Source organism: Siphateles boraxobius, unplaced genomic scaffold, assembly GCF_051911475.1.
Source record: "Siphateles boraxobius isolate OS27281-9 unplaced genomic scaffold, OSU_SipBor_1 17, whole genome shotgun sequence".
NCBI classification, from domain to species: domain Eukaryota; kingdom Metazoa; phylum Chordata; class Actinopteri; order Cypriniformes; family Leuciscidae; genus Siphateles; species Siphateles boraxobius.
Window position 1 is genome coordinate 9,772,397 of NW_027508777.1, and position 12,976 is coordinate 9,785,372.

General features: G+C 35.7%; 1 protein-coding gene across 1 annotated transcript in view; it reads left to right on the forward strand.

The window, feature by feature from the left end:
• Window positions 1–12,520: 12,520 nt before the first annotated feature.
• trim2a (tripartite motif containing 2a) overlaps window positions 12,521–12,976 on the forward strand; it is a 44,190-nt gene continuing 43,734 nt past the window's right edge. The window contains exon 1 of the mRNA XM_077232413.1: window positions 12,521–12,648. The gene's annotated coding sequence lies outside the window, so the exon portion shown is untranslated. The remainder of the gene's footprint in view (window positions 12,649–12,976) is intronic.

The following is a 12,976-nucleotide window of genomic DNA, read 5'->3' on the forward strand; positions in this document are numbered from 1 at the left end:
AGATACTAGTTTATTGCCAGATAGTTAACAGTAATTTGGAATAATTTTCTGTGAGAGCACGTTTCTAGCAATGCCAAGGATATAGGGTAAATTGTCAGGATGTAAAGCCCACTTGCCCAGCCCCAGTCTTTTGGGATTAAAGCCAAATATGCAAATATATTCAATTGTTTCTGCAGCGGTAGTAAGGTGTAATCATAGCACCCAATGAATTCAGAGAGACACTAGTTGTATTCAAGAAGCCAGAAACAACATAAAATGATCAAGTCCTTCAGCAGAGACATATTGTTAAAATATGACACTTTGGCTGTGACAGTTTAGGTTATTATTTAAAAGACACTGAGTTGACTGTCTCCAAAACCATCACAGCATATGAGGGGGGAAAAAAGAGTAATATAATCTCAGGCAGCTACTGATTCAGTACACCTAGTCTCCAGCAGGAGGAGCCACAGCATAAGACAATTCCCAAAATGATTCCCAAACCATAAACGACTAGAAACTGGGGTGCAAAATGCAATGTAAAAAAAAGTGGGATAACTTTGTTGCTTATGGTGGAATCAAAATGAAGGGCATCATCGAAACTCAAATCGTGGAACTGAAGAACATTACAATCAGAAAAAGTGCTCAACCAAGCACTGTTCATGAGAATATTGTTGACCACTATTTCAAAGTGTTGTATTCTGACGTAACGTGAGGAGAACGGAATTGAAAGAGAACACAAGATGAATGAAGTTCACGACTCCGGTCTTGTGTGCTTCATTACTTATTAACTCCTGACAGACACCACAAGGAGGTCAACCTCAAGTAGGCCACATTTTTACTAGTGAGGGCCTAAAAAGCTGAGCCGTCCAAAATTAAAGCAATAACAATGTAAGTCAATGACAAATAAGACCAAAGGAAAAATCTTTTCAAAATCGAGTTTAAATCATATTGGTTTAATAAGGTTTTGAAAAATCATTTTCAAGAAAGGTTTAAATTAATTTAAAATTTCATGTGGTGCAACTATCATGTAAAAACATGTGACTGTAAATTTTTTAAAAATGAAAAAATACTCATCGTAGAAAAGGTATACTCAAGGCTACTATGATTTGCAAAAGGAGCATCATGTTATTGAACCACAAGTCTCTACAACCAGTTGAAAATAACACATTTAACCCTTAAACGCATAACTTGGGTCTTTAGTGACCCGGGCATCATTCACTACTGTTACATTCCCTCTCCAGTCTAGGGGAAAAGAGGGACTAACAATAAATAAAAGATTTAAAAATAATAAATGTGAGAAATCTCCTTTTCCTCTATCCCAGCTCTATCTGTGTTTCACTTTTATATTTAACAGTTTTACACAACACCCTTTGAGTTTTACCTGATCACAAAAGGAAATTAAGAGAGAATGATTAAGTAGTTTTTATTGTCTTGAAAAGAGGCCAACAAAGGCTTGCTCAATATATTTACAAAATAAGCAAGGATCAGTAAACAGATAAACAAGTTTAAATAACCAAATCATCAGGAGAGGGCCAGGCCAAAATAACAAACAAAATGGGGGGCTTCCTAAAGTTTAAACCCAATTAAATTTCCTAACAAAAAGAAGATGAAATCAAAGACAATTATCTTACCTCTCTCCCTGACTAACAAAGAATAAACAGGAGAAAAGTTCAGGAGTAGATACTCCAAACAAATTGGCACCCGTCTCCCTACACGGTTGAACAACTTAAACTCACACAGCCTAAGAGCTCGTGGTACTCAAACACAGATCACACAGATAAGGTTTAACAACATGTAACACCACAACGTCTGGGATAGCCGAAGAGGGATTCCTCCTGAACACTGTGTCTTTGGTGCTTTATACCCACTCCTGTTAATCAGTGCCAGCTGCAGGTGATTTGGGGTGCTGCATGGCAGAGAGAGAGAGAGACACAGAAGGAGGGAAGAAAACATCGCCAGCACACAAAAGGCTTGTTCAGGCTTGTTCGACTTGAACCGGCGCTGCGCAGACCGATCGGTTGATGACATCAAAGTACCGCGAGAGCGATTCAAAAGCATAAGGAGCCGTCTGCTCTCTAATAGCTCTCGCGGTACTTTGATGTCATCAACCGATCGGTCTGTGCAGCGCCGGTTCAAGTCGAACAAGCCTAAACTCTAAGTATTACGTCATGGGACGTAACACTACCCTCCTTCTCATTCATTTTTTAAAGTTAGACATCAACCTTTTTAGTATTCCTCAATCAATTCATTATAAACAATATAACAAGAAAAAAATTACAGAAGAATGCCGGTTTTACCATTCATTTTTTGTAAAACAATGTATAGAGGTATATTTTTTCTGCGCAATAACAATTGAATATTTGATGACTGAATAAGTGCAACTTACCTTTATTCCACAATGTACTATTGTCTGATAAACAATGATGAAGTGATGTTTTACTCATAGTTACCGCAGACAGAAAAGTAAGTATAATCAGCAAAACTTGATATGGCTCAGCGATTTACTGCAGAGTAAGTACTGAACGCGATCAACTTGTAACTGTCACTTGATGGTGGATCTGGTAAAGAAGCGGGAATGTTGCATTTGAATGTGTCTGAACCATCTGAAACAAGTACCTATTAGTGGTCGACCGATATATCGGCCGATATTTGGCTTTTTTAAAGTTTTTCTGATTGGCCGATGTGTTGGAAGCGGGACTTTTATTTTGACGGCGCTGCAGACTTTTATTTTGACGGGCGGCGCTGAGAACACCAGCACCTGAGAAGAGAACGGCAGCGCCTGAATCTGATCACACAGCGCTCACTCACATTCTCCGTCTCTCTGTCAGTCATATCTAATACTTTGTTAGACAGAACCGGTGGCTACAGAACTGCTAATCAAAGAAAGTAAATGGTATGTGAAAAAGTAATGCGTTTGCTTTTATATTATTTGTAACCGAAAAGCCAAACAATCAGGCTAAAATACTTTCTCATTTACCGTCAACATTCAGCAAATGCGCATCTACATCATTTAAACAAATCTCTGAATATCTAATAAACATTTAATTTCACAAAAATGCAGATTTAATCGAATACAACTGTGATATCTTGTGAAGTGTGCATTTGTAGCCTGCATAAACGTGTTCCCGCGAGTGACGGTCTGTGCGAAGTGAGTAGCAGTAAATGCAAACAAAAGATCAGCTTCACAGGCCAGGGGACGCGATCGAAACACTTTAAATCCTTCATTTTAAAATATGCTGTGCTATATCCAGTTGCCCACTGTATCATATTCATGTCGTTTTCACTGTGTGCTGTATGTAAAATTAGAGTTACCTTGTCAAAAGTCAAAGTAAAAAAAATATGATTATCAGTGCGCATGAAATTACCAGGTTACTAAGTGCCGTTACAGTGTTTACTTCCTTTTTATTCACATATTTTTAAACAATTACTTCATTTGTAAAAAATACTGTAATAGGATTGCAGATTCAAGAAGTTGCCATCTAAAGTATAGGGCCTAAGCATGTTTATTTTTAAATATTTAATAAATTTATCTAATTTATTAAGTATTGATTTATATAAAGTGTATATATATATATATATGTATATATATATTATATGTGTGTGTATATATATATATGTTTGATATATACATATAAATATCGGCTTTATATCGGCCACCCTGCTCTCTAAGATATCGGCATCGGTATCGGCCATCAAAAAACCCATATCGGTCGACCACTAGTACCTATATAGAGCTAACAGGGAACGCTTCAGAACTCTGCAAACATTCTGGCAAGGTTCTCTCAAAGTTGCGAACAAACATTCTTCTTGTAACCTTAATAATGTTTCATAACTTTCATAATGTTTTCAAAACATTAGCACAGAAACATTATTCATACATCGTTCATGCAACGTTTTATTTTTAAAATGTTTTAAAAGTTTTTTTTCTATTTGTTTCAGAACGTTCAGGGAACATTCAAAAGCAATGTTCCCGTAATGTTTACCAAATGATCAAATGGTTCCCTTAATGTTCACATGCACAAAACAGTTTTTAAAACATTTATAAAACTGGATTTTGTAAGTTGTAATATTAAAAAATGTCCAGAAGAACGTTCCATAAACATTGTATAAATAACATTTTTTGTGCTAGCGTTTTGATAACATTATTAAAGACCACATAACTTAACACATAACACATACCAAATGTTATAGTAACAAAAATAGCTTAACTACTAACTATTGTATAATTTGAGATATCTATGTCAGGTAATGATTAATTCCTCTACTGTGGTAGATGGTAGCTTCTGTTATAAAAAATATAGTTAAGATTTTACTATTTACGAAAAGATCTATATTTGATAATTGCTCGGTTTATGTATCTATTTACAGTTAAAGACCCAAGGACCAGACATGATTAATTAAAACCAGGCGTTAGAAGTGCAGTCAATTTTAGACAAGAGTCAGAATTTATTAATTAATAAATTAAAGAACATTTTTACTGAGGATAGTTTGCAGTTTCATCAGGCAGAAGTCAGCTTCAAGACTCACAAGGAGTTCGTAGGCCGTCCCGCTTACAATTACACAGATCACAGCAATTATACTCTACACCAAGTTCTAAGCTGCCTCATTGCTTCAGGTTGAATTATTCTGATTGGCTAAGAAATAGATACAGTAAACGTACTAAAATTCCACACATGGACAGATAGACTGAAGCATATATCTCCATAGTCAGTACGGCTGCCACCAGGACCCCGAGTTAGGTACCAGTGGCCCTCCGAGGTCATAAGACCAACATGCCATTCCGCCAACATGTCGAAGAAAACAAGTCAGTCAATCTCCAATAATGCCACTTGTTCCTCAACCTGTAACCAATAATACTAACACGCACAGACACACAGCTTCTTCAAAGTTGAATTTGACCAGGCTCTAACTATAAACAGGAGAGTCTCCTCAAAACATCCAGATAACATGTTCTTTCGCTCAATGAGAGGACACTTTAATCTAACAGTAAAGTAAAGACTTTAGCTAAGAAATGGTCACTTAAAATTGGTTCCAATGACCCTTGTGACCTATAGTCATCATGGTGAGCTAGAAGTGTCACGATCCTTTCTCCTTCTCTGTCTCCCTCTGCTGGTCACACACACACACACACACACACACTTCCCTCTCTCACTCTCATTACGGACAGCTGCCTTCACTTTTCATTATGCTCATTCCCCTCCACCTGTTCCTCATCTCCTCTCATTATCTTGGCTTCTTCTAACCCTCTCTTTCCCTGTCTTGTTGTCAGATTATTGAATGCCACAGTTAAACGTTGACCTGTGTGTTTCTCAGTCCGGTCTTGTCCTGTGAACTTGTCCTGCTCCATATCCTATCCACCAATCACAGCGTTTCTCAGATGAAAACGCCCGCTCCCTCACTATACAGTGCCGTGCGTGATGTGCTTTCGGTAATCAGACTCACAGTGAGACTAAAATGGACAGATTTCTAATCAAAAAAGTAAAACCTAATTTTTACTGTGTGGACTTGTATGACATTGATTTTTAATGTCCCACGAAGCTGATCGCGGTTACGTGTCAGTTAAACTTTTCATCTCCAATCCTGTCTGTATTTGTGAGAAGTGGCGCTGTCGAAGAAGATGAGAGTTGAAAGATAGCCTACTTTATGGCTTTATTATCAAGTAAATAGGTGTGTGTATTCGTGTCGGCCGCTGTCCATTTCCTAAGGTTCTGAAACGCAAACATTTTTTGACTAATGTTTTTAATTTATTTTTAATTTTGAATTATTATTTTTTTAAGGGCGTGCGCCCATGAGCACCCACGGAGGAAAACATAAATCGGCGCCTATGCCGCCAGTGCCCAGCACCAACTGTTTCTCCGTGAGTCACGAGAGTCGCTGCTTCTTCTGCCTTTGTTCATCTGAGCCACAGAGGACATTTAGGTTCACGTTATCCTGCCTGCCTTCTGGTATCTTCAGTTGTTGAACATTATTGAACTTTCTGTTTGGAGTTCCTGTGGACAAGTCTTTTGTTTCCATTAAAGAACTGTAATTGTCACTCTCGCTTTTGTGTCCTCTCTAACCGCATCACAAGAAGAACAGATATAGGGTATATTAACACGTTGAAGGCCTTTCTCAAGCAAAACGAGTCCATATTTCATTTCTGAAAGTCGGGCTAAATAAGCAAACGCTGTTACTGCATTCCTGGCATGGGCCAGACCCTAGTCACCTCTCAGATATTCAATATAGACATTAGAGAATGCATGAAAAGAATATTTCAATAATCACACTGGTATCTTTATAACAAGTAAAGTCTCATAAACCTAGAGAAGTCAGGAAGGAAGGGAAAAACATCGATTAATAAATACCTTGATTATAATCACTCATTAGATATACATTGAAGCAGCAGTGGATTCCAGAATCCACTCCTTCACCACAAATAAATTATGTAGTTCACTTTAGTTGTTAAACTTTTAAATCACTGACCAAAACTATTTTCTGTAAATTAGCATGTCTGCCAGCTTAAGTTGAAGATCTGAATGAATATTAAAGAAACACACCTATCTGTCACAGGACAGTATCCTGCAACATTGATTTCATTTTTAAAACCGTCTTTTTATGCAAACAAGGCTAATCTATGATTTATTTATATTTTCCGCCCTCCTCACAAACAGCTGAATAATTCATAAAATTGGTCTTACATGAAGCATCCTAGTGAGACTCTACTATATGACATGTTCACTTTGAATGCTGTAGGCCGTGCGAATAGTTTTTCTCTCAACAAGACCATTGAGAACTCTTAGGACTGCTGGGTACCTACATAGTAAGCGTAAGTTTTAAACCTTTCTTATGCATGCCATCCTCATGTTATCATTTTAAAGATATATTTCTCTAGATGTCATCCATCACATCATTACACTACAATTTTTAAAATGATAGGTGTGAATTGATTGAATGTGATGAGGTTTTGACAACTTGTTTTCAGTTGTATATTGAGCCAAACACATACTGTACATACACATAAAACCGTTTGCACAAACACATTAAAAATGGTTTATTTATTTACTTGACTTGGGCTTTAGATTCACATTGTGTTGGTGATGAATGTCAATGGCATTGTGCAGATAGAATAAATGACTGACCAGGTCATTTAATCTGGTCATCTGTCTGCAAAGGTACAGCTTGCTTTTCCCACTTTATATTAAGTGTAAATCTTAATATAAAGTAATATTAATAAGTAATAATAAGTAAATTAACCAATAATTAATATTACTTATTTTGTACATACATGTTTTTACATTATATATATATATATATATATATATATATATATATATATATATATATATATATATATATATATAAATAAAAATACCTGCGTAATTACAGCTTAAATTTATTTAATTAATTATATCTATAATTGCACTGTTGACCCTTAACAAATCCTTAAAACTAACCATACCATGAAATCTGTCACTAACTTACCTGTATCTCACCTTACACCATGAACACAATAAGTACTGTACATCGCATTATGAACACAATAAGTACATTATACTAAATTCAATTTTTGACACCACTACATAGTAGTTAAATGTATGTTCAAATGTTAAATGTATGTAAATCCATTTACATACCCATACATGTACAAGGGCTTTTTCTTGTCTTTCATGCTTGTCTGGACAACTTTAGATGTCTTAAACAGTTTCCACTAGAAGGAATATCAGCTAAACTAAAATAATTTAACTTCTCACAATCATGTTCTAAATGTAGATTTCTTTGATTATAACAATGTTGCTTCGCGTTTGATTAAAAGCGCAAAATATGTAACATTTGACTAACATTCTTGGTAAAGATAATATTTATTCATAGATTATATACAGCTTGGTTTAAATACTGCCTGATAACTGAGAGACTAAAAATAACTGGTTAAAAAAAAAACCATCATGCCCATCACACTACATCAGGACTGTTTAAATATTGAATGGACGGAAAGAGCTTTTCCTGTTGCGCATTAGACCTCTCTCTTAGTGCTTCTACCGTTCAGCTAGAGAAATTGTGATGTATAGCATTGATCAACTCTAAAGTCAGCCTTGCTTTATCTACTTTATCAAGATAAATGTAGACTACTTGTTTTTTCTTCGTTGTTTATCAGTATTATGCTAAAAAGATGTTGATTGGAGACATGCTAAGCTGGGCTTTATTGGATAAAAGAAATTGCAAACAGACACTTTTGACTGCTTTACCTTCAGCACCCTGTACTGTACTTTCTCTGAATACTGGCTAAAGTTCTTAAGTGAAGTTCACAAACATTATATCAGGAGGAGTGAACCCATCTATTCGTTCAATTAACTGCCGGAGCATATAAGCAGCCGCTCGCCTTGCAGCTGTTGCATCCCTTCACCTCTTCAACTCCAACAAAATAATTTAGGCATCTTGCTACCACACTTATCATCCAAGCATTAGTAGTCCCACTCGGGGGAATATAAGATGGAGTTGAAGCTGCTTCCTGGAGCCCCTCAACTGCAGACAGCAAGCCAAATACACAACCTTATTAGCTTAAAGATTATATGGGTTATATGCATCCTTGCTGCATGCTACACTACCACCATGCACCATGGCGTTGCTTATAGATGAGCACACAGACTCCGCCGGAGTAGGTACCACAATCCTGGTCCAAACTTTATGTGACACGTTGACTAAGCCTACGTGTTTTCGTCCTCGTCTATAGGCAACGCCATCTTGGCCGAGAACACTTAACAGTAACCGTACTGTCTCCCTCTTCACCGTAAATACGTTCTGGATATATTTTAAGTGCTTCATTCTGTATCCAATCATTTGGCCGGATCCCGTGATTTCCTCAGATATAATGTAGTATATGTCATGGTGAGCTAGAAGAACAGATATATATATATATCTGTTCTTCTAGCTCACCAAGACAACTATAGGTCACAAGGGTCATTGGAACCAATTTTACAAACAGTAATTACAAACAGATTTCCAGGAATTTCTTTTCTTTTATTCCACATCTGATGTGCGCAGTTTATTTAACTTGCTTAAAAATAATTTTCTCTTGTTCAGTAACTTTTTTTTTATTGCAGTCTTTTCCTTGGATTTGCTAGCAATTTTAAGATTTTCTTGGTGCATTCCATGTTTTATAGGCAACCTCTGTCATGCTGATTCAGATTAGCACAGGTGGTTTTAAATTAATCAGGTTTAGGCCTATTTTAGTTCAGGACTCCCTAGTCCAGGTGTAAGTAATCTGTACTTAATCTATGTTACAGAAAGACATATTTTTAAAACACGATTAACCGTTCTAGATTAAGGCCTACTCCTGGCTTAATTTAAACCCTGTCCGGAATCCGCCCCTTAGTATTTGAAATAAAAAGTTGGCTTAGCATGTTAATTTAACGTTTTCACATGACCATTCTTGCCATATGTCCTATTGTGTGCTCAAACAGCATGCAGATATGTTTTAAAAGTAGCCTATAAATTGAAACAATTTAATAATTGTATGTAGGCCTATTTCTGTAGATTTACGTTCACGGGAAGACAATATTGGTCGTCCCAGTCGCAAACAAGAATCAAAATATTACAGGCAACAGCAACACTGCGTTCCATTGCATGACGTTATAACAGTAACATGTTTATGCAAATACAAGAACACAACTGCAGCTTAACGTGTCCACGATGGCGTCGAATATTATACGGTCTACTGTTGTAGGCCTACTACAGAACAAAGAGCTCTTAAAAAGTAGCTACAAAGCACAAACATGTAGTTTGGACTCCAAATGGACTGACGAAATAACACCACCAATAGTAAAATATCCAAAGTTTTCTTATTTTCTAGCATTAGCCTACAGGTAAAACACCATCGACGATTTCTATACGCTATATATTTTTTTTTTCTTCAAGGTAGCTTATTCGAATAATCGCATTAAAATATTTAGGCTGACTGTTTGGATCCAAACGCAAGAGGGCAGCAGAGCATCACTTACTGCCCTCATTTAAAAGACCTGAAAAATTGCTATTATATGTACTATGGATGTAGACGATTCAATGATACTACAACATGTCTTTAAGTGCTTCTTTAAATAAATACTATATACAGTAGGCTATATATATATAGGCTACTATGTATTATTTTAAAATAGACAAATTGTCTCCTCAATTTAATTGGACAGCAATTTATTAAGTCACATCTGGCAACTGACAAAGAGCCTATGTATTAAAAGTCTCCTCATATCCTGATCGAAATCACTATGTTAAGCAGTCTACATTTATTTTTATAAATATATATTGTCTATGGAAGACAAAAGACCATAAAATGTTCGTTCAATCATTGCAGTGGCTTTGGACAGCGATTTGCAGGATCATATGCTTTCAATGCTAGCAGGCTAAAATGAGCATTTCCCAGATCACCTATTGAACCTTTAAACTCAGGAGAGATATGTGTAGGGTAACATGGGGGAAGATGTCCCCTTAAGAACAATGTGCATTTACTTTTAAATTGTATCATATTTAGACATAAGTTTAGCATGGGCAGGAATATGATGCGTCAGCCAATGTGTTATTATAGGACAAAAATAGAAACATTTGCCAATTTAGTTGTTATAGAACAAAATATAAAATCATTCAAAGAGGCCGTCTTACCCCACTACTGGGGTACGCTGGCCCCCTACATTGGGATAAGAAGCCCTTGGGAAAAACTTTTACAGAATGTATAAATGACTTTTCATATAATTCTTATTTATTTTCATATATTTTCAGTGTCATTAATGTAAAATACCAAATCAACTTTTCCATTTAAAATTGAATTTTGTTGAAATCAATTTAGTTGAATAATTTAATAATCGATGACAGACACACCAGTATCCTATTAAAAGAGATTCAACTGAAAAGTTAAATTATTCTGTGACCTTCATAGGTATTTGAATATTTACATATATTTAATTGCCCATATTTTAATTGAAGATACGTCATAGAAACACTTTAAATGCAAATTGAAGGATTTCATTAACTACCTATGGGTTTTAATGAAAGCAAAGATATCTAAAGTGTACATCTAATTCATGTAAATACTGAATAATAACCCCTTTATGTCACAGGTGGTATTAGCCTGTGGTAGTAGATAACAAAGATGAAGGAATCTGGAATCAAGAAACAGACTTAAATACTAGAACTCATTGAACAGGCAGCAAAAACTCAGGGGGACAGACAACTTATCCCAAAGTTAACAGACCGTACAAGAAACTGACTTAAGGACTTAAATACACAGGGACTAATGAGTTAATTAACAAGACAACAGGTGAACGGGATAACTAATCAGACACGCTGGGAAACTCACAGGGAAACACAATGAAACACAGGAACCCTGACACATTAATATTGTGTTATTAATATAACAATAATTATACAATTTAAAAAATAATAACGGTAACGACTAGTAATCTTACCCCAAGGGTCTAATTTTACTTTTTACATCAAAATAAAAACTATAGCTTTTACTCCACAAATCTAAAAACATTCATGTGTCCACAAATCCCTCATTAACAAATAGACACAACTTTAACATTCAACATAATACAATGTCATAGATTAGTATTCTCCAGAGACACAAAATTAAAGCAATTAACCTCAAAACTGTTTCAGCTGACTAAATCTCACAAATGTTGGTATTCAGATGAAATTACTAAATTAAAAAAATTGTGTAGCCATTCATTAAAATTGCTGAGGTGAGATTTTCTGTTATCTACAGTCAGGAGAAAAAATGAAGGTGAGTGGGGTCATTTTGGTCCTACAAATAAATTTCTATTATTTTTTTTACATGTGAAGCTGTTTAACCATTTAAAATTACAATATTCTTAGTACAGTCAGTGCAGTCATTGATTTATTCTGCAGGTTGTCACATTCAATCATTTAACAGATTTTTCAGTATGATTAGGCATTTTGTGATTTCATGATTCGTTCGAGAGAATGCCATTGATATACTGTACAGACTTGCTTCATTCTCTGAATATCTTAAGGCAACACGGAAAGGTGATTTGGCATTGTTCTTTAGTTTTGCATAAAACAAGGACAAGTAATTTTATGGACTTTTTTTAGGCATAGTGTATACTCTACAGATTGGTGCATGTGTGAAAACAAGTGAATGGCAAGTTCATTTTAATGTGTTTAGCAATTTATGAAAACTAAATACAATTTATTTTGTATAATAATATTAGTTTATTATAATAATACTTTTTATAAGCCTATCGTTTTTACAAATAAGAACGACCCCAAAAGGAGTGTGATTCAAGAGATTTTGTCAGATTTAGCTCACTTCTGGGTACAAATTTGTATCCGCAAACACAAATATACACAACCTGAACTAACTGTTTAAATCCTCTCATCCTTGCTGCGTGGTCAGTGAGAGTTCACTTCACATCTCCCGCCCTCATTTAAAATAGACTTTTGCGATTGGCCATAAGTCGCGGCTAGTGAGAGTAACTCCGCCCTGACATTCGTCAAAGCTTCTCTGATTGGTCACTTTCTACAGCTCCTCCATTTGGCTTTTGACAGTAGCTGACGGTACAGTTAGTTTGTTAGTCGTGACTCACGTTTCATCAAGAGGAAGATGAGTGGACAGACAATCTGACGGTTTGGTTTTCTGGAATTATTCGGCTTGAGCAGGAGTGCAGACATGGAGAACTCGTAAGTATTTTTAGACATAGAGATAAAAGAAGGCACACAGAGAGAGGCAAGTTACCATCGTTGTGTTACTTTAATGTGCTGTCTGCGATGCCAGCAACATGTGCATTTTAAAACAATATTTTGATAAATGATGCGGCATGCAACATGTTTCTATAACTTTGTATGGCACAGCAGACAACCTGTTTTATTCTTTGTTGATGAGCATTTCTTCATAAAGGATAACGTGAAAACTCGGTTCTTACTGGTTGTAATGATATGCACTACATATAGCCTTAAGATAAAAAAACTACAGTCCTGGTATTTTAAATAATGAACTTTATGATTAAAA